Source organism: Anomaloglossus baeobatrachus, chromosome 1 (genome assembly GCF_048569485.1).
Source record: "Anomaloglossus baeobatrachus isolate aAnoBae1 chromosome 1, aAnoBae1.hap1, whole genome shotgun sequence".
Classification (NCBI taxonomy): domain Eukaryota; kingdom Metazoa; phylum Chordata; class Amphibia; order Anura; family Aromobatidae; genus Anomaloglossus; species Anomaloglossus baeobatrachus.
Window position 1 is genome coordinate 429,897,804 of NC_134353.1, and position 21,557 is coordinate 429,919,360.

The 21,557-nt window shown below is 43.6% G+C and overlaps 1 protein-coding gene across 1 annotated transcript in view; it reads left to right on the top strand.

The window, feature by feature from the left end:
• LOC142303971 (scaffold attachment factor B2-like) overlaps positions 1-21,557 on the top strand; it is an 812,977-nt gene that overhangs the window by 139,651 nt on the left and 651,769 nt on the right. The window lies entirely within an intron of this gene.

Below are 21,557 nucleotides of genomic sequence, written 5' to 3' on the forward strand. Positions count from 1 at the left end.
GAATTGTATAATAAACAATAAAATAACAGCATTGACTTTTTTTGTTTAGGGGAATTCATGGATTCTGGAAACTATCCACCTCCAAGATCACCATCATCCTGTTCTATAGTTTCAGAGTTAACCATCCAGGATAGTGCTTCATTAGCAGCAGCATCATCATCAGACACCCACAGCCACATATCACCATCACCCAAAAGGAAGAAAAAACCTTTACCTCCTGGAACCACCATAGATAGGTTTGTGATAAGAACTAGCAGATTAGAAAAAGAGTTGATTGATGAAAAAATTGCCCAGTTTATTTATGCAACGAACTCTTCTTTCCGTCTGACTGAGAACCCACATTTCATTAATATGGTTCAGTCACTGAGACCAGGATACAGTCCACGCAGCAGAGCTGATGTTGCAGGGAAACTGCTGGATCAAGTGTATGACAGAGAAATGGAGCAATGTGCAACAGCTCTGGAGGGTAAAATTGTTAACCTAAGTATTGATGGGGGGAGTAATGTCCACAATGATCCTATTGTATGTGCTTGTATAACAGAAGAAGGTAAAGTCTTCCTTGCACAAACAACTGATAAGTCAGGAAATGCGCACACACAGCAGAATACTTACAAGAAGTGGCAGTAAAAGCTATAACGACATGTGAACAAAAATTCAAATGTCTAGTACGCAGTTTGGTCACTGACAATGCTGCAAACGTATCCAAGATGAGAAGAGATTTAGAAGAGCAGAGAGGGAATACAAAGCTGCTAATAACATATGGTTGCAGTGCTCATTTGCTGCACCTCTTAGCCAAAGATTTAAGTGTTCCAGAAATAAAGGCTAATGTTGTTGAAATTGCTAAATACTTCCGTAATAATCATTTTGCTGCAGCAGCTCTGAAAAGGATGGGTGGAACCAAGCTAACGCTCCCACAAGATGTTAGATGGAACTCTGTGGTGGACTGTTTTGAGCAGTATATCAAAAACTGGCCTATTCTGATGACACTTTGTGAAGAAAATCGAGATAAAATAGATGGCACTGTCACGGCTAAAATCCTCAACATTGGGCTTAAGAGAAATGTTGAACATATGCTGAGCTTCCTGAAACCCATCTCTCAAGCTTTAAACAAAATACAGAAAAATAGCTGTTTTATTGCGGATGCTGTTGAAATTTGGAAGGAACTGAGTGAACACTTAAAAACAGAACTACACATGGACAGAATTAAATTACAAGCAGTAAACAAACGAATGGGACAAGCACTGACTCCAGCTCATTTTTTGGCAAATATTGTCAATATCCAATATCAGGGTCAAAACCTAAGTGCTGAGGAAGAGGAGTTAGCTATGACATGGGTATCCAGCAATCCTCCATCTTTAATGCCAACTATAATAAACTTCAGAGCTAAGGGGGAATCATTCAAGAAATATATGTTTGCTGAAGATATTTTAAGGAAGGTCACACCAGTAAACTGGTGAAAGTCACTTAAGCGCTTGGATTTAGAGACTGTTCAAGTAATGATTTCACTTTTAACAGCAGTAGCTTCTTCTGCAGGCATTTAAAGAATATTCTCTTCCTTTGGACTCATTCATTCTAAATTGAGAAATCGGTTGGGACCCAATAAAGCAGGAAAGCTTGTTTTTCTTTTCCAGATTATGAATAGGAACAAAGAAGATGATGATGAAGATGACGACAAGTGAGCTACAGAGGACAGCAGGGACAGTAGTATTTAAGTTTTTCATGTGTCGGCTGGGCTGACAGTCTAAGTTTCTTAAAATATATATATATATTTTGTTTAGCCAAATTAGTTAACAAACATGGATGTTTGTTTAAGCAAATAACTTATGCATTAATGTGGTTATTGTTTCAGTTGAATAAATCTATTTAAATTGTTATTAAGGTCAGGATTATTTTTCTCCTTCCTAAGTACAACAGAACAGTGGTGTCCAAATATGAATGATTAACCCATTAAACTGGGGAGAAAAAAGTAATATAAAAAGTGATTCTAAAAATCTTCATCTACTTGCATGTTAAAGTAGCAAGAACTAGTTTAGGTAGAAACTTTGATTTAAATCAAGCCTTACTGACTAGTGATTTAAATCAGTTAGATTTAAATCAAATCCACCCTGCGTAACAGCGACCTTGTAAGTCGCTGTTATGATCGCTGCTTAGCTGTCAAACACAGCGACGCAGCAGCGATCATAACGTCGCTACATGTGCAGAGAGCAGGGAGCCGCGCACACTGCTTAGCGCTGGCTCCTTGCTCTCCTAGCTACAGTACACATCGGGTTAATTAACCTGATGTGTACTGCAGCTACATGTCACAGTGCACAGAGCAGGAGCCGGCACTAGCAGCAAGAGCGGCGGAGGCTGGTAACGAAGGTAAATATCGGGTAACCAGGGAAAGGTCTTCCCTTGGTTACCCGATGTTTACAGTTGTTACAGCTTTTCGCAGCTGCCAGACGCCGTCTCCTGCTCCCTGCTCGCTTCATTTCGTCGTTCTCTCGCTGTCACACACAGCGATGTGTGCTTCACAGCGGGAGAGCGACGACGAAAAAATGAAGCAGCACATTCAGCAACGAGCAACGACCTCACAGCAGGGGCCAGCTCGTTGCTGGATGTCACACACAGCGGCAGCGACGGGACGTCGCTGCAACGTCACAGAAAATGGTGACGTAGCAGCGACGTCGTTGTCGTCGTCGCTGTGTGTGACACCACCTTAACCGGGATATAATAATTAGAAGGGCGGACAAGGGGGGAGCAATAGTCCTATTGACAAAAAAAGCTTATCAAGTTGAGTCTGAAAGACAACTAAATAATACCAGTGTGTATAATAAACTATGCAGTGACCCTACCTGGTTATATGTGAAGCAGCTGAGAAGCTTTTTGTTTAAATGGGTGAAGAATGACATCTTAGCAAAGAATACTGCAGAGAAATTATTACCTATTTACCCTAAAAAAGCACACTGGTATTATTTACCTAAAATACACAAGGACTTGTCCTCCCCCCCCCCCCTGGCCGCCCTATAATCTCGGGCATAGGATCTGTAACCGAACCCCTCTCTCAGTATCTTGAATGGCTGCTGAAGCCTCTGTCCAGAATAATTCCTTCCTATTTAAAGAACACGGGTGATTTCATGATAATGTTGGATGATTTTCAGTGGCAGGATGGATTCCAGCTGGCATCTCTGGACATTGAGAGTCTGTACACCCGGATCCCACAAGATCTGGGTGTACAGACTATTAAAAATGTCCTGACAAATTTTGGGCAGGACCCCTCCTTGGTGGCTTTTGTGGCAGATGCCTTTGAATTCGTGCTTAGTCACAATGCCTTTACTTTTGGAGAGCAATGGTACTTGCAATGCGGGGGTACCGCGATGGGTACCCCCGCAGCTTGCATTTTTGCAAACCTCTATTTGGCAGCTCTAGAGGATGAATTGATTTATGGACCTAGTAATCCTTTTTTAAAACCTATAAAAATATACGCAAGATACGTGGACGACGTGTTCTTGGTATGGGATGGTACTGAGCAAGAGTTTGAGCTCTTTGTTATCTATCTAAATAGCTCCAATATGTTTAATATGCTATTTACTAGTCAGTTTGGCGGGCAGGAACTAATTTTCCTGGATGTCAAACTGGCAGTAAATGACGGGACCATCCTTAGGGAGGTCCATAGAAAACAAACAGCTGGAAATAATTTGCTACACTTCAGTAGCGCTGATCCATCCCATACCAGGACCTCACTCCCGTATAGCCAGTTCTTGCGATTAAAAAGGATAAACAATGATCCTCTAAAGTTTAATGAACAGGCTTCTGATTTGAAGGCACGTTTGTCTGAACGGGGTTACCCCTCTAAGATTATAGAAGCCGCTTTGGATAGGACCGCAACTGCGACTACAAAACATGGCAGATCTATAGGGACCCCTAAAAAAGTGTCCAGAGGGATGTCCTATGGGACTCCCGGAGAAAGATGCACTTTTAATTTTAAGTACAATTCCATGTTCGATGCTGTAAGATCTAGTATAAAAAAACACTGGCACTTGCTAAGGAATGACAAGGATCTCAGAGATCAAGTAAAAGAGGGCCCTTTGGTATCCTATAGAAGATGCCAGAATTTAGGTGACCTTCTGGTCAACAATAGATTTGTGCTCAGAAAAGAAAAAACTTGGTTAGATCAAAAAAGAATGAAGGGTAATTTTAGATGCGGGAACTGTCCCTATTGTTCTGCCCATAAAACGGGGGATGTTCTAAAAGTAGGATGCGAATATCTTAGGGTTAATGATTTTATATCATGTAAGTCCACCTATATAGTCTATGCTATATTTTGTCCCTGTAATTTCTACTATATCTGGAAAACGATTCGCCACTATATGTTCGTTTTAGTGAACATTGTAAATCTATAACGTCAGGGGTGGGCTCAGCACGTCTTATTAAACACATATGCAGGAGTGTCATAATAGTAATTCTGGCTTAATGTCATTTGCAGACCTGTTTAAAGTTAACCCTAGCAGCAGAGGCGGTGATACACACAGCATGCTACTACAAAAAGAATCTAGATTAATTTTAGACTTAAACGCAATGCGACCGCTAGGTCTGAATGATAGGAATGATTTATCGGTTTTTCTCTAGGCATGTTTCTTCTTGTCTGGCATGAAATGTATGACATACTGACTGTGATGACCATGTATGAAAGGGGAGACTTAATTGTGAATTTTCTCGAAAAGTAGCTTTAATATATTTTGCATACTATATTCCTTATGGAATGATATGTGTCAAGCTGCATTATCAAGAAATTGGTTTTATTGTAATGTTTAATCTCAATCATGTCCTACCCTGAAATGATATAATGTGAATTTATCTGTTTATCGACATTTCCACATTGAGTTATATGTGCTATTCTGCTATATATTGAGATCTTTAAAAGATATTCACCTGTTCTGATCGTAGCAACTAATTTGTATATCTGCATTTTTGCATTTTAAATCACCGTGCTGACGTAGTATCCGCACCATCTGTGTTTAAGAGGGCGGTACTGCTCAGCACTTTGCACTTGACCCGTGGAAGCTAAGATCTAGCGAAACGGCACGCCGTCGTCTGGCGTTGTATGGCTAACCTCACACCCCCCCCACTGCCTGTACGCGCGTATGCCTTTGTAAAATAAAGATGGATTAACCTGGAGATCTTTATGGAGTGCGACTTCCTTCCTTCTTTGGAGATATATATATAATATAATATATATAAATATAATTTCATTAATCTGATCTGTACATGGCGTGACGAGAAAAAAAATCTAAATGCCAAAATAAAGTTCTGTTTGGTCGCCGCAACATTGCATTAAAATGCAATAACAGGCGATCAAAACATTGCATCTACCCAAAAATGGTATAATTTAAAAATGTCAGCCCAAGATGCCAAAAAACAAAAAAAAGTCAAGCTCCAGATCCTGAAAAATGAGAACGTCAGGGGTCTCAGAAAATGGACTATTCTTCTTTTTCTTTTTTTTTTTTTTGGATAAACTTTGGAAAAATACACGTTTGGTATCTACAAAACACATACCGATGTGAGGTGTCATACAGATACTTCAATTTTACCTTATAGTGAACATAGTGAATTAAAGATCCCCAAAACAATTTTTGCAAACAATTGCACTTTTTTGCTGCAATTTCACCGCACTTGTAATTTTTTTTTCCGCTTTTCCATTACACTATATGGTAAAACTAATGGTTTAATTCAAAAGTACAACTTGTCCCTCAAAATAACAAGCCCTCATGGGGCAAGATTAATGGAAAAATAAAAAAAGTTATGGCTCTTGGGGAAGGGGAGTGGAGGAAAGAACGAAAACGAGATATCGCTGGGGGGTGAAGTGGTTATAGAGAACCAACCATCAGGATTTTCCTATGTAAAGTAAAGCCAGTGCTATACTGGCTCTAGGATGCTTAATGTAAGCATAGCTTTTGTTCTGAGATTGGATATTTTATTTCAGAAATATGTGCAAGTGAAGTTCCAGCAATGCCCTGCTATTTGACAGGTGGGTGAACCAGTGCCGGGAATATGGGGGTCGGGTTTTGGTATCTACTGTGTGGGCTACATTTTGAACACCCCCTACCACGTGACAGAAATGACTTAAGGTACCGTCACACATAACGAGATCGCTAGCGAGATCGCAGCTGAGTCACGGTTTCTGTGACGCAGTAGCGATCCCGTTAGCGATCTTATGTGTGACACCTACCAGCGATCAGGCCCCTGCTGTGAGATCTCTAGTCGTTACAGAATGGTTCAGGCCATTTTCTTCAAAAGCGATGTCCTGCTGGGCAGGACACATCGCTGTGTTTGACACTGTGTGACAGGGTCACAGTGACTGCTGAGATCGTTATACAGGTCGCTACTGCGACCTGTATTGTTCCTGCATCGCTGCTAAGATCTGACTGTGTGACATCTCACCTGCGACCTCCCAGCGACTTACCTGCGATCTCTATCAGGTCGCATTGTTTTTGGGATCGCTGGTAAGTCGTTGTGTGAGACTGGGCCTTTAGACTGTATGGGCTCCTTCCAGGTGTAACCTATACCAAAGCCAAGCAGACGGGGAGGAATAGCTAGAAAAACTCAACCCACATATTCCCACCCCTGTGCACCTGTCAATCAAATAGCAGGGCATTGCTGGAACTTTACTTGCACAGATTTCTGAAATAAAATATCGAAATTCAGAACTGAAAATTATGCCTAAATTCAGCATCCTAGCGCCAGTATAGCACTGGTTTTACTTTTTATATTAGAAAATCCTGATGGTTGGTGCTCTTTAAATGTATGTAGGGCTAAATATCATTTTTGCTATTTGATTTCATTTAAATAAATGAAAAAAGCCACTTATAACGTGAAAGTCAGATAAGCAATAAGGGGCTAAACTATAACCTTTAATGTATCAAAAGTTATTTAAACCCCCCCCCCCCTATGTTTAAGGTCAAGAGTAACTATAACAATCTCCAGCTTCAAAACTACACCTAAGATTCTGGTCGGATGTAGCCAGCTACACAAATATGGCAAAGCCAGCCTAGAGATGCCACTAATGTATAACAAAACAGAAAAATATATTGTGTATTTTTCAATATTCTATGCGGACAGTGGTCGACTAGGCTAAATAACTAAATAGAAAAACACAATATAATCCAAAAATATAATCAAAAAATTGTTGACAGTGATCAACTATTCAAATGACCCCAACACTAGATGGTAGTACATATGAAAAATAGAAAATAATTGGAACAATCTCACTGGATGGGTGGTATATGGGGTGAACCTGCTTCTCCTTCAGATGAGTCCTCCAGTTGCCATGGCGCTACTGACCCTATTTATCACTGGGAGATTATCAAAGCCTGTCACCCAAAGCTTCTGCTTTGGGTAATATATAATATATACAGCACAGACAAAGTTTGGACGTACCTACTACTTCAAAGAGTTTTCTTTATTTTCATGACTCTGAAAATTATAGATTCACATTGAAGGCATCAAAACTATGAATTAAAACATGTGGAATGAAATACTTAACACACAATTGTGAAACAAGTGAAAATGTCTTATATTCTAGGTTCTTCAAAGTAGCCACCTTTTGCTTTGATTACTGCTTTGCACACTCTTGGCATTCTCTTGATTAGCTTCAAGAGGTAGTCACCGGAAATGGGCTTCCAACAGTCTTGAATGTCCCAGAGATGCTTAGCACTTGTTGGCCCTTTTGCCTTCACTCTGCGGTCCAGCTCACCCCAAACCATCTCAAATGGGTTCCCATTTAAAGGGGTATAACTGAGATAAGGCAGTTTTGGTAGCGGGAAGCAGGAAAAGCGGACAAATGAGGGATTTATTAACATTTAGTTTGTAGTACGAGATTTGTGAAAAAGGTCAAAATCTCCATTATATGCTTCAGGGACACCACCACATTGGTACACGATACTATGACATCATCTGCATATAAGCTGATCACATGATCCATCTTGCCCGCTTTAACTCCTGAAATCTGCGGACACTCACAGATGGCCTGGGCCAAGGGTTTAATGGTGAGGGCATAAATGATAGGGGAGAGGGGGCATCCTTGACGTTGTCCCATTAGTGATTTCAAAGCTCCGAAACATAAACCCGGACGCCAATACCTTTAGCATTGGGACTAGAATAAAGCGCCATTATAGCAGATAAAATAGGGCCTTCAAATCCAAACTTATCTAGTACCGATTTCAGGTAACCCCAGTGTACACTGTCGAACGCTTTTTCTACGCCTAAGGACAGGAGCACACTGGAGGTTTTCATTTTCTCAACTAGCGCGATCAGATCCAGAATCCTTCTTGTTCCATCCTTCGCCTGTCTGCCCGCCACAAACCCCACCTGATCTAGAGCAATTAGTTTCAGGCGAATTTTATGAATCCTGGCCGAAATAATTTTTGCATACAATTTTTTTAAATCGCAATTCAAAAGGGATATGGGCCTAAAGTTTCCGGGGGTTACTGGGGGTTTTCCTGGTTTAGGTAAAGTAGTTGTTATGGCCTCAAGTTTACTTGGCGATATAGCTGCTGATTCTTGCCAGAGGAGAAGGTGGGGTTTGTGCCAGAGGAGAAGGAGAAGATTCTCAGGATAAATGGGAACAGAATGTTAGTGAAATGTTTATAATATGTATTAGTGAGCCCGTCTGGGCCCGCTGCTGAGTTTTTTTTTGTAGAATTAATTGCCTGACGGACTTCTTGTATAGAAAAGGGCAAATTGAGCAATTTTAGCTGATCTGTGGATAACCGGGGGAGGTTAATGCTATTTAAAAAAGAACTAATTGTGTCTTGGGAGGGCTTTGGGGTGGTGGGGTCATCTTTAAGATTGTATAGTGATTGGTAAAAGTCAGCAAATGCATTGACTATTTCTGGTGGGTTGCGAAATTTTGAATGAGGTCCTGATATAAGGAACTTTATTTTGTTTTGTATTTCTCTTTTTTTTTTTTTTTTTTTTTTTTTTTTTTTTACTCTCCTGGCTAAAAAGGCTCCTGCCCTGTCACCCATGGCATAAAATTTTAACTTAAAAGCTCTCAAATATTTCTTATAGTCCACCAAGAGCAGTTTGCGGAGCTGTAATCTTAGTTTCTCGAGATTGTTTGAAACAGAGGGACTTGAGGAGGATTTATTAAGAGATTCAAGGGAATTGATTTGGTTTAGGATAGCTTTAGGAAGCTGCTTGGCGTCTTTTTTTTTTTTTTTTTTTTTTTTCCCCTAGTGGTGGTTTTTCTGAATGACCCCCTAATATAAGCTTTGTGAGAGGACCACAATGCCTCCTCTTTTACTTCGTGATTATCATTAAATTTGAAAAATTCGTTGAGGTCAGATTTTAGTTCCTCAGCTACTTGCTTGGAAGCTAGAAGGGAATCCTTAATTCGCCACCGGTCAAATATATCGTAGGCGAGCGATCTTGCTCTCGAATAGTCAAATAGGGGCATGATCCGACCATGATATTATTCCTATTTTAGAATCCGAACAGTCTGTAATAAGTGTACTATCTACCAGAGAATAGTCCAAGCTTGAAATTAACATATTGTAGTCTCCGCAAATTATTTGTTTACCTCCCGTGACTGCTGAGAGTTTAATTAGGAATTTGCGCAAGAAACAGATCTGGCCTGTATTGGGGGCATATACAGATGCAACAGTATACCTGGACCCCTTTATGGAGCAATTTAGAATAGCATATCTGCCATCAGGGTCTGAGTGCTGGGCTAGCAGAGTGAAAGAGACAGTATTTTTTTTAATGAGAAAAAAAATACACCTGCCTTTTTTTTTTTTTTTTTTTTTTTTTTTTACCACGTGCATGCATAATAAATGGGAATTTAGGATTATTCAGCCGATAAGTGTCATTTTGGAGAAGGTGTAATTCCGGTCTGCAAATCACATCACATTTTGATCTTGACACTTCCCGCCAGAACATAGACCTCTTAGCTGGCGAATTTAGACCTTTTACATTTATAGACCTACAGTTTAACACCATTATGCTAGAATTAGAGTCTCTTGGCTAAGACTGCAAGGAGGGAAAGGAAGGTTAGGTAGAACATAACACGCATAACCAACATGTGTCCAAAAAAAAAAAAAAGAAGCCCAAAAAAGGACCAGTGGCATGATCGGAGATTGCCGCCCTGGGGGCTAAAAGGACCTGGATGAACCATATCCAGACGGCCTTCAAGAAAAATAACTAAGTCACAACCACGACTCTGAATAGTAGATAACTCACGCTACGGACCACTTTTCATTAATTTTCTCCCTGCGGGATGACCCTGCGGCTCTCTGAGATCTGTCTGGGAGATTAGCCAGGTTCCAAAAAGAGAGAAGCCTAGCCAGCTGGTGTGGCAAGTCACACACGTAGGTGTTCCCTGCCCGGGTGATCAGGATTTTGTACAGGGAAGCCCCATCTGTAGGCAATAGCTTCATCCCTTAAGATCTTGGTGTAAGGAGCAAATTCCCTCCATTTTTCCAGAGTTCCAGCCGACAGATCAGGAAAAATGGATATAAGGCGGAATTTCTCAGGCAGGGATGGCTTCTTCCTCAGAGCTTGTAGCAGGGCCTCCTTGGTTTTGTAGAAATGCCGGCTTGCTAAGGTATCCCAAGGGGCCTCAGCATTAAGAGATTTTGGTTTTGGGACTCAGACAGGATTCACAATCATTTGGGCCCAGATCTGGCAAGGCCTCCTGCAGCAAGGATACCAAGAAGCTCTGCAATTCTCCATCTGGTATAACCTCCGGAATCCCTCTTATTCTTATATTGTTCCGGTGAGATCGGTCCTCCAGATCCAGGATTTTAGTTTGCAGCCCCTGTACTTGCTCTTCCAGGTCTGTATTGGCATCTATGAGGCTGTTATGGGATCTTGTGAGCTCCTCCATCTTTGTTTCAATGTGGGAGGTGCGGGCTCCTATGGCTGTAATATCTCCACGCAGCTCAGCTATCATGCCTTTCTAGTCCTCTTGCAGTGAGGCACAGAGGGCACTGAGAAGCTTCTGCATCCTGCGCTCGGTAAGTGGAATGTCAGCATTATCAGTGTCAAGGTCTTGAGCAGCCGTGGAGCCTCTCCTAGAGGAGCGTGATGAAGCAGTGGAGGAGGATGCGGCAATCTTATCTCTTCCAGCGCTGATAAAGAAATCTGTCACTTTTTTTCTGGAGAAGGCCTTTTTTGGGGCTTTCCCTTTGTCATATCAAGCTCCAGGGGGTTATCTCTGTGATAACCCACCATGCAGGGAGAATTTAGAGTTTCTGGTGAGCTGTGCTGAGATGTTTCTGAGTCACTGTGGCTGGAGTTCAGCTTCTAGGTGACCAGTGCCATCAGCGTGCAGGCCACGCCCACCATCTTTTAGAGCATTTTCCATCCAAGAATTCACTTTTACCCCGTCAGGTTTGGTGCAGTGACTTACTATAGGTTTCTCAAAAGAAGATTTCCACTCTAAGGGGTGCTTCACACACAGCGAGCTCGCTGCCGAGATCGCTGCTGAGTCACGCTTTTTGTGACGCAGCAGTGACCTCATTAGCGATCTCGCTGTGTGTGACACTGAGCAGCGATCTGGCCCCTGCTGCGAGATCGCTGCTCGTTACACACAGCCCTGGTTCGTTTTCTTCAAAGGCGCTCTCCCACTGTGACACACAGATCGCTGTGTGTGACAGCGAGAGAGCGACGAAATGAAGCGAGAAGCGAGCAGGGAGCAGGAGCCGGCATCTGGCAGCTGCGGTAAGCTGTAACCAAGATAAACATCGGGTAACCAAGGTGGTTACCCGATATTTACCTTAGTTACCAGCCTCCGCAGCTCTCACGCTGCCTGTGCTTCCGGCTCTCTGCACATGTAGCTGCTGTACACATCGGGTTAATTAACCCGATGTGTACTGTAGCTAGGAGAGCAAGGAGCCAGCGCTAAGCTAAGCGGTGTGCGCTGGTAGCTAATGTAAACATCGGGTAACCGTTCCCGATGTTTACCTTAGTTACCAGTGTCCGCAGCTTCCAGACGCCGGCTCCGTGCAAGCGCCGCGTCGCTTGCACGTCGCTGCTGGCTGGGGGCTGGTCACTGGTCACTGGTGAGATCTGCCTGTTTGACAGCTCACCAGCGACCATGTAGCGATGCAGCAGCGATCCTGACCAGGTCAGATCGCTGGTCGGATCGCTGCTGCATCGCTAAAGTGTGAAGGTACCCTAAGGCTAGAGTCACAGTAGCATATGACATCTGATGCAATATGCTAATGGCTTCCGCTCTGCTGCCTGCGTGACCAGCGTGTCATGCAGCTGTGATCCAATCTTGTGATCGAATCGCAGCTGCGGAGGAGAGGGCGGGATTAATCTCTCAATTTACTCCATTATCAGCTGATGTGATTATCACACTGCACATGGATGACATCTGAGTGCAGTCCGATGTTTCACTTGCACCCATAGAAATGTATGGGTGCAAGTGATGAGCGACTCACGGACAATCGCAGCATGCTGCCATTTTTTTCTCAGTCCGATTAGGGCTGCGGAAAAGCTTGCAGATGTGAGCTGCAGTATTGTCTTACATGGGGCCGAGTGCAATGTGAGATTTTCCCGCATTGTGCTCATGCGAGTCATATGCCAGTGTGAGTGTACCCTAACAGAATTTATAGTTACACAGAAAAAAATGTGCTATCGAAATGGAGTTATTTCAGATGTGTGGGAATTCTCAACAAAATCTGTAGTGTGTGTGTGTGTGTGTGTGTGTGTGTGTGTGTGTGTGTGTGTGTGTGTGTGTGTGGTGTGTGATCATTCTACAGTTGCATGCACACCCTGCAGTTTTTAATGTGTTTTTTTTTTTTTGTTTTTATTTTTAGTACATTTTGTGGTGACCACCCCAAACTGCACACTTTTTTACTTCCCCAACAAAGTATGAGATTTCAGATTTGCTGTGTGTGTACTTTGGTTTTTTTTTTCTGGCTGTATTTTTGTAATGACCACAAAAATGCAGCATGTCCATTCTTTTTGCATTTTCCCTGCGTTTTTCACCCATCAGTGATATAAAAAAAATGCATAAAAAATGCATGGTCAAAAACTCCTCAAAATGCATGTTTTTCTTTTTTTTACCACTGGGTGCAGTTTTGTAGCATGGCATCAGGTGTCTGGCTTTAACAATCTTTTCCAGTATAACTGCTTTTGGTACCTAGCAATGACTATAGCAGGGTTTTTTACCCTCCTTTCCGGTTTCAAAATCACCTTTAGGCCTTGTGCGCACTAGAAAATCGAATTTTCTTAAGAAAAATTTCCGCACCTGCGGAAAAAAACGCACCAAAACTCGCATACTGTTTGTTGCGTTTTTTTGTGCGTTTTTTCCGCAGGTTGGTACATGTGTTTTAATGCATTCAATGCAATAAAGCACATTGAAAAGAAAAAAAAAAAGTAATTTCCTTCTGAGATGGATGGATGGATGGATGGATGGATGGATGGATGGATGGACAATCAATAGATAGTCCCTGTGAGGATACACTGCAGTTCTCCCGAGCGCTAGTGTGTTCATATTACTGACCGTGAGAAATGACCTGTGGTTACCCCTGCATCCTCGTTACGAGGCTGCGTTAAATACAGTGTGTCAGATGCGGCCGCAGCAGTCTGCAAGCGTCGTGGGACCTGCGTGGATTACGCTGGAGCTGTGTGTTGGGAGGGGTTAATAAAGGGGTCAAAGAGGGGGCTTTTTTGTGTTTTATTTAAAATAAAGGATTTTTTTGGTGTGTCTGTTTATTCACTTTACTTACGGGTTAATCATGTAAGCTGTTTCATAGACGCTGCCATGATTAAGCTATGACTTAGTGTCAGCAATCCGCTGACATTAACTCATAATTACCTTGCTTGCCACCACATCACGGCAATCTGGAAGAGCCGGAAACACTCCGGGACTGGCGCATAATGGATGCGACAGTCCCTGGGCAGCTGCGGGCTGATATTCTCAGCTGCGGGAGGGGGGGCATTAACCCATGTCCCTGGCCCTCGCCCTCCCCATCCTGAGAATACCAGGCCGCTGCTGTGTGTTTACCTTGGCTAGACGGTAAAAATATGGCGCAGCCCGCGTTTTTTTTTGTTTTTATTTTTATATGTACGTTTTGATTTCTATGTCTGTCTGTGTGTGTGTGAAATCTGTGTGTTTACTCTCTGCTCCGCTTCCTCTTCCTGTCATAATGACATCACTTCCCTGCAAAACGCAGGGCAATGATGAACATTAAGTCCCGAAAACGCGAAATACCGCTGGGAATAATGCAGGAAAACGCAATGAACCGCACAGAATTTGCTACCTGCGTTATTCCCTGCGGGATTTCACGATTACATTACAGTCAATGGAGTGAAATCCCGCAGCTATCTGCGGAAAAGAAGTCACATGCAATTGTTTTTGCTGCGGGAATCCCGCCGCAAAACATGCAGCTGTCAAAATCCGCCTAGTGCGCACAGCATTTTTTTTTCCCCATAGGGTTTGCTGGTGAATCACTGCAGAGATGTTATGAACATTTTCTGCAGCAAAACATGCAGCAAATCTGCGGGAAATTCTGTCTTGTGCGCACAAGGCCTTAACGTCTCCTGATTGAACATTTTGCGTGAAGTATTCTTTAGGATCTTTCCTGGAAGGAAACATTTCAGCAATGCAGTCGACACAATTTGTATGCAATTAGGGCTCATCTGTCTTGCTGCTTCATAGTCTTTCTGGACTTTTGGGAGTTGTACAGATTTAAAGGTCTGGCCAAGGATTTTCTGATCTTCAAAACGGTCATTGCTTGATGGGAGTCTGCAATAATTTAATCCTACCAGTCCAATGGGAAAGTTCTTTCCATTTTAGGTAAACACCCTTTCCATAGGAACCATTGGTGCAGGCTGGATGGTATGGCCCTAATTATTCAAATCTACAAACCTGGCAACTGGTTTCCAGTACATAACTTAACAAAGTTGTAGCAGAATGCTGCCTGCGCTGAAAAATACTCCTAGCTGCCTGTCATTTGGCACAGCCTATACCATTTGTGCTACCCAATGAATCCCAGAGGATTTTTCAGCAAATACATTTTTTTATTTTTGCTTACATTTGTCAAAACCTGTTTACGTTATGCTCAGTTGTGACTTTAGTCTAATCCCTGAAATAGACATGGCATTCCAAATAGCTGTAAATAAATTACAGTGGAACCTCGCTTAACGAGTAACCCAGTTAGCGAGTATTGCGCTTAACGAGCAAAGCTTGCTGTAAATTTGTAACTCCGTTTACAAGAAAGCTTTGCTGAACGAGCAAAATCCTTACCGCACACACTTCCGGTCGTACATCCACCGTGCTCTAACCCGCTCTTACAGTCTGCACAAACATACAAGCATGCACAAACACACACATACAAACGCGCACGAACATACACACACATTATGCTCACCTTATCTTCCGTTCCATCGCCAACCTCATGGTTCTTGTAGTTCGCCGGTACAGGATGTGTATTGGCAACCATAGCGACGAGTGAGGAACTTGCTCTGGCAGCTGAAGTTCCTCCCTCGTCGTGATGGTTACCCGATACACATCCTGTACCGGCGAACTACAAGAACCATGAGGCCGGCGATGGAACGAAAGGTACACATATTATGCTTACCTTACCTTCCGTTCCATCGCCGGCCTCATGGTTCTTGTAGTGCGCCGCTACGGGATGTGTATCGGCAACCATCGCGATGATGGTTCCACCGCTGTCAGCTGCTACTCAAAGCAGTGTGCTGGCAATCAGAGGCAAGCGGCTTCTGCCTTAGACGTCAGCGCTCTCGCAGCATAAGTTACTCCCTCATCGCAATGGTCACCCGATATACATCCTGTACTGGCCAACTGCAAGTACAGAACGGGTTGTTCTCGTTAACCAAGGTTCCACTGTATGTGAATATTGTTCTATTATCACACAGGATATTTGTAAGTGTAAAATGTAATGCATCTAATTTTAATATGCCAAACATAAATTTCGTTCTCTTTCGTTTCATTGGGGGACACAGGAAACAATGGGTATATGCTGCTGCCACTAGGAGGTGACAGTAGGCAAAAAATAAGTTAACTCCTCCTCCACAGTATATACCCACTTACTGGCAGGATGTTATTCAGTTTTTGCTTAGTGTCAACAGGAGGATAGATACAGGGTTTTTTTCTTCAGCCTCAGTTTTTTCCACAAACGTCATCTTTTTTTGTTTGTTTTTTTTACACTATTTTCTCCTGTTCTATTTCAGAAAGCAAGCATCTCTAAGGGCAACAGAGTGTAATGAGTTACTCTTTTCTCACACAGAGGCAGAGAGCACAGGAGATAGATCACATTGTCTGCTCTCTGGTTGGGATAGCAGGATCATTAACACAAACGTCTGTGTTTAGGGTTTGGATGATATATAAAAATCCTAGACACAGGTCTCATTCTGCTTGTTCACCATAGCGAGGCAGGCCATGAGACAGAAGAGGGAGATCAGAGAACCGAACATTCCAGCTTTCAAACTCTCCCTATGAAGACAAGGTAGGTCTCTGTTCCCATGCAACCTTCCCTGTCTCAATTTGGCATAGGGGCTCCTGGGCAGCACAATCCCTGCCTTTCCCTGTGATTCCACCCACCTCTCATAATACTAGCCGCAAATGCTGTCACCACCAACAGTCTTCTGCCCCAGCAGCAGACGCTGTACTGCTGGCATAGTCCTCCACCTGCATAATCCACAGCGTCAGCAGTGGACGCTGTTACCGCCGGCACACTTCTCAGCCCAGCAGTAGACACAGTTATTGTTGGCTCAATCTTCAACCCTAGCATCTGCTCGATCGGGCTTAGACCAGGCACATGTGCCCGGTTCTGTCCTACAGGCAAAGCTCCGTAGCACTGGGATATAACACTGACACATACAGCTTGGAACTTAGCCACGACCCCACAACCATCACGTGCACGTGTCACCCACCGTCCAACAGCGTTCACACACAGGTTGGATGAGACACGCCCCCCGCTGGCTTCTTGCACAGCATGTGTCTCTTTCTTCTTCAGTGTAGGGGAGGCTGGACCCGACCCCCGCAAACATCTTAGGCTAGGTTCAATTTCCGTTAAATTGTATCAGTCACAATCCGTGGCAATGGTAAACAACGCAATCAGTTTAGCGGATTCCGTTGTGTCCCATAGATTTGTATTAGTGGTGGATTGCGACTGATTACCTTGCGTTACATCCGCTGTGCCATGGTCAGTCGTTTGTGGACTGACCGCCGGGCGGGAACAACACAGAATGTAACATTTTTCGGCCCGTCAAAATTAACGCACCGCGCAGGAATCCGTCGCCATCCGTCAAGCTTGTAATGTATGTCTATGGTGCTGGATTCCATCGTAATCCGTCTTATGACGGAATCCAGTGCTGGATTCCGTCATGCTCTACTGAGCATGCCCAGCATGTCTGGCGCACCCACTGGGCTGTCCCAAACACAACTGATAACTGATCCGTCAAAAACGGACGCACAGCGGATGTAACGGACGCGACGGATCAGTTTTTCACAGGATTTCTTTGAAATGAATCCTGTGAAAAACACATCCGTTACGTCAGTTGACATCTAAAAAACGACTGATCCGTTCCTGATGGATTTAAAACAACGGAAATGTGAACCTAGCCTTAGGCTATGTGCGCACAGTGCGTTTTTCGCGGCGTTTTTGCGCGTTTTTCGGGTGCGTTTTTGGCCTCAACTGCATGACTTTGCTTCCCCAGCAAAGTCTATGAGTTTTCATTTTTGCTGTCCGCACACAACTGTTTGTTTTTTTTAAGCTGCGTTTTTGAGCTTGAAAAAAAAAAATGGACATGTCAATTCTTTCCTGCGTTTTCCGCCCATGCAATGCATTGGAAAAACGCAGCAAAACGCAGAGATCAAAAACGCAGCCAAAAAAGCACCAAATCGCGGTAAAAACGCATGCGTTTTTTGATGCGTTTTTTCGACGCAGGTGCGTTTGTGTGTTTCTAGCGGCCAAAAACGCACAAACGCAACGTAAAAAAAACGCAGCGTGCGCACATAGCCTTAGGCAGCGTGTTTCTCCCTCACTGTAGAAACTGCTGGGCACGCCCCCTCTGCCAGTTCTGCCTTTCCCTGTGACTCGCAGTACAGCCAACAGCATTCAGAGCAGCTTCTCCAATTTACAGGCTAGGTGGTTCACAAGCACACGTGGAGACACATTCTGCAACAGAATCCAGTATCTGAATATGGCTTAGATTTGCTACACTACAGACAGACCTCCCCCACCTCACAGCCAGCTATTTGCAAATGCCTACTCATTTTATTCTTATCTCACTTATACAGGGCAAGATAGGCACTCACAGAAGAATAGTTTCTTTCTATACCTGCAAATTAAGGTTTACATCCGGCCAGGTCTCATTCCGATGTCCCTCACGTAGTTATTCCATAGTGCCTGCCGCTCAGGAGCCCCCCACCATTAGGCTATGTGCGCACGTGTGCGCAATTCATGCAGTTATGCTGTGCTTTGTAGCGCAGCGTAACTGCATGCGTCCTGCGTCCCCTGCACAATCTATGGAGATTGTACAGGGGCCGTGCGCACGTGGCATATTAGAACGCAGCGATTCGGCTGCTGCCCGAATCGCTGCGTTCTAAGAAGTGACATGTCACTTCTTCCGTGCGCTTTGCCGGCAGCCCCTGCTCTGTCTATGGCAGGAGCTGCAGGCAGAGCGCACGTTCTCGCCGGCACCATGCGCTTCAGAACGGAGCTTTTCAGCTGCGCTCTGAAGCGCACCTTTTAGGTGCCGTGCAGAGCGCACACGTGCGCACATAGCCTTAGACAGATTCAGCATGGGTCCTCTGCTGCAGAGTTGGCCTCAGCTCTTTCACAGTCGGTAGCCAACCCAACCAGCGCATCACAGACCCTGGTTACGGTTATGCAAAGCTACCATCACAGAATTTCAATCCAGAAATACTGCTCTCCTCTCAGGGTGAATCAGCATTATTGGAAGGCTCCTTCCAACATAAATTACGAATCCTGGAACACTGATCTCCACTCAGGGTGTATCAGGGTAACCGGATGGCTTGTTCTGACGTGGCAGATCGCAAACAGGTTCTAAAATACAAACCCGTATTGAGTCAACCTCCATATCTACCTCACCCTCTCCTCAGAGGGACCTTCAGCCACAGTAGATATGTGTACATTGGAGATCGGAGCTCAGTACGGAATCTGACTCTGTGTTTTGGATTTTGATTCAGACCAGTCCTCAGAGAGGAGAAATATAGTCAACAGTTTGGTTCCGGCTGTTAACTAGACCTTAAACATTAGAGACTAATCTGCTTCAGGAAAACAGTCTCTTTCTGAAAAATAAGACACACACCATCTCTCTTCTCAGATCAAGAAGAACGGAGCTATCCTCAGAGATCCCACCAACTAAAAAGTGTAATATTTACCCAAGTCCGCATTTGAGTCAGCAGACACAGTTCTAGGACCAGTCTTTGCTTCTGTATGGGTATCTAAAAATATTTACATTTAGTCTAAACCTTTCCACGACCGCACCATCAATGGAGCTCCACCAGCAGATCTTGCAGATCTTGTCAGTCAAATACATTTATGCACATAGATATCCTCGTCAGAGTCCATATACATCGCTAGCTGCTAAGCCTTAGCAATGGTTAATATAGTAGAGTTCTATAGTTCCTAACAGGGAAAGCGGTCACCATGCATAATAAAAGCCATGACCAGCCTTCCCTCCCTATTAAAAAAAATTGCATTCTACTCGGACCAATATTAGCCTGTGTGTCAGCACACATGAACAATTATTTTCTCCGCTCTGATCGGACCGAGAAAACAATTGCAGCATGCTGCGATTGTAATGCGATCATTGTTTCTCTCGCACCCATTCAAGTCTATGGGGCGAAAGAAAAATCGCACTGCACTCGCGGTACACCGGTTTACCGGAGTGCAGTGCAAGAATGGCAATAGCCGGCTACGGAGGAGAGAGGGAGATAAATCGCTCCCTTCTGCAGCGCTGGCCTGCCCCTCCGCAGCGCCGGTCCGCCCCTCCTCAGTGCCGGCCTGCCCCCCATAGCTGAGATCCGCTCGCACGATGGGACCTCAGTTGCAGGGAAACTCGCATGACACTCTGCTCTGCTATACTGCCAGCGTGAGCAGAGTTTCATGCTAAGTGATCGCTGTAATCCCCGTATGGCCCAGCCTGACAGAACAGAAGAGGGAAGCATCACTACAAGATAGTCAACTACTCATACAGTACGGATCTGTTCCTGTCTCAACTTACATGTAAATATCTGGCAAGATGGCTGTCTTCCACACAGTTCAGTTCAGCCAATTTAACAGCAGAGCCTTACAATTAGCGCTTATTTATCTGTGAAACAAGTAAACCTCGTCACTAATTCTGTAAATACGACTTTCAACACAGGTGTTCATCAGTCTTTATCGTGGTGACTACAGTCATTGTGACTAAACAATTATTCATTCCTCTCTGTTCAATAGCTAGCGATTTTGCCTCTCTAACAGGTTAGGAGGCAGTGTTCTAGACAATCTCATCATTCAATGTCACTGAGATATATTTATGAAGCCTCGCTTTCGATCAACATTATGGCAGTTACTGCTGTCAAACCGACCAATCCGCGTACTGTCTCACAATGCCATGTCTTACAATGCCAATTCCTTTTTCACTAATCCCCAGAATAGTAAGGAAAATTAAGCCAGAGGAAGTACCAGTTATACTAATAAAGCCAGACTGGCCATACAGGAACGCGCAAATCATCAATATGATAGCGGATGCGTCATTAAATGCACAGATCGTCAAGACCTTCTCTTCCAAAGCCCGCTCTGTCATCAGAATTTATAGTTTCTCAAATAATGACACAGCGGTTAAAGTCGCCATTCTAAAGAACTTAGGTTTATCCGACTCAGTCACACAGACCATGATAAACATCAGAAAACCATCAACATCAAAAATTTACCACCATAGCTGGATAGCCATTTTTCGTTTGTGTCAATCAAACAACGTAGCTCCTTTTATCATTTGCACTACCCAGTCTCCTAGCTTTCCTTCAGTGAGGGCTAGACTCCGGGCTAGGCCTCAGTTTCCTCATAGGACAAATCTACGCCCTGTCTATACTTTTTTCAGAAAACGTAGGCTATCTATCTGAAGTCCTAACATTCGTAAAGGAAGTAGCTTATTATAGTCCCCTGACCAACCAAGAATAGAAATCTGGTATCAAAGTCTAGTCCTCAATGCACTACAAAGCCACTTTGTGAGCCTATTCAACACATACGCTACAGTAGCTATTACATCATAAGTCCAGATAGAAAAATCAACCCTTGCTACAGTCATGCCACGTTTCTATTTATGCATACATTAACATAATTTCGTACTATGACTGGTACTTGCCTTCCTCCCAAACGTAGTTTAGTCTTTTCACATAAACGAGAAAATCATCTTTCCCTCGTTTTGTTCAACAATACCTCATACCATATAAATAGCACTAAACAAACTAGACCTGGTCAGAACAATCGCACATTTCTTAATTCAAACAAGGACTTCAGACGATCAGAATCATTTTTAATCGTGCATAACTGGCATTGCTAGGGCCTAGCCGCCTCAAGATTTACTTTAGC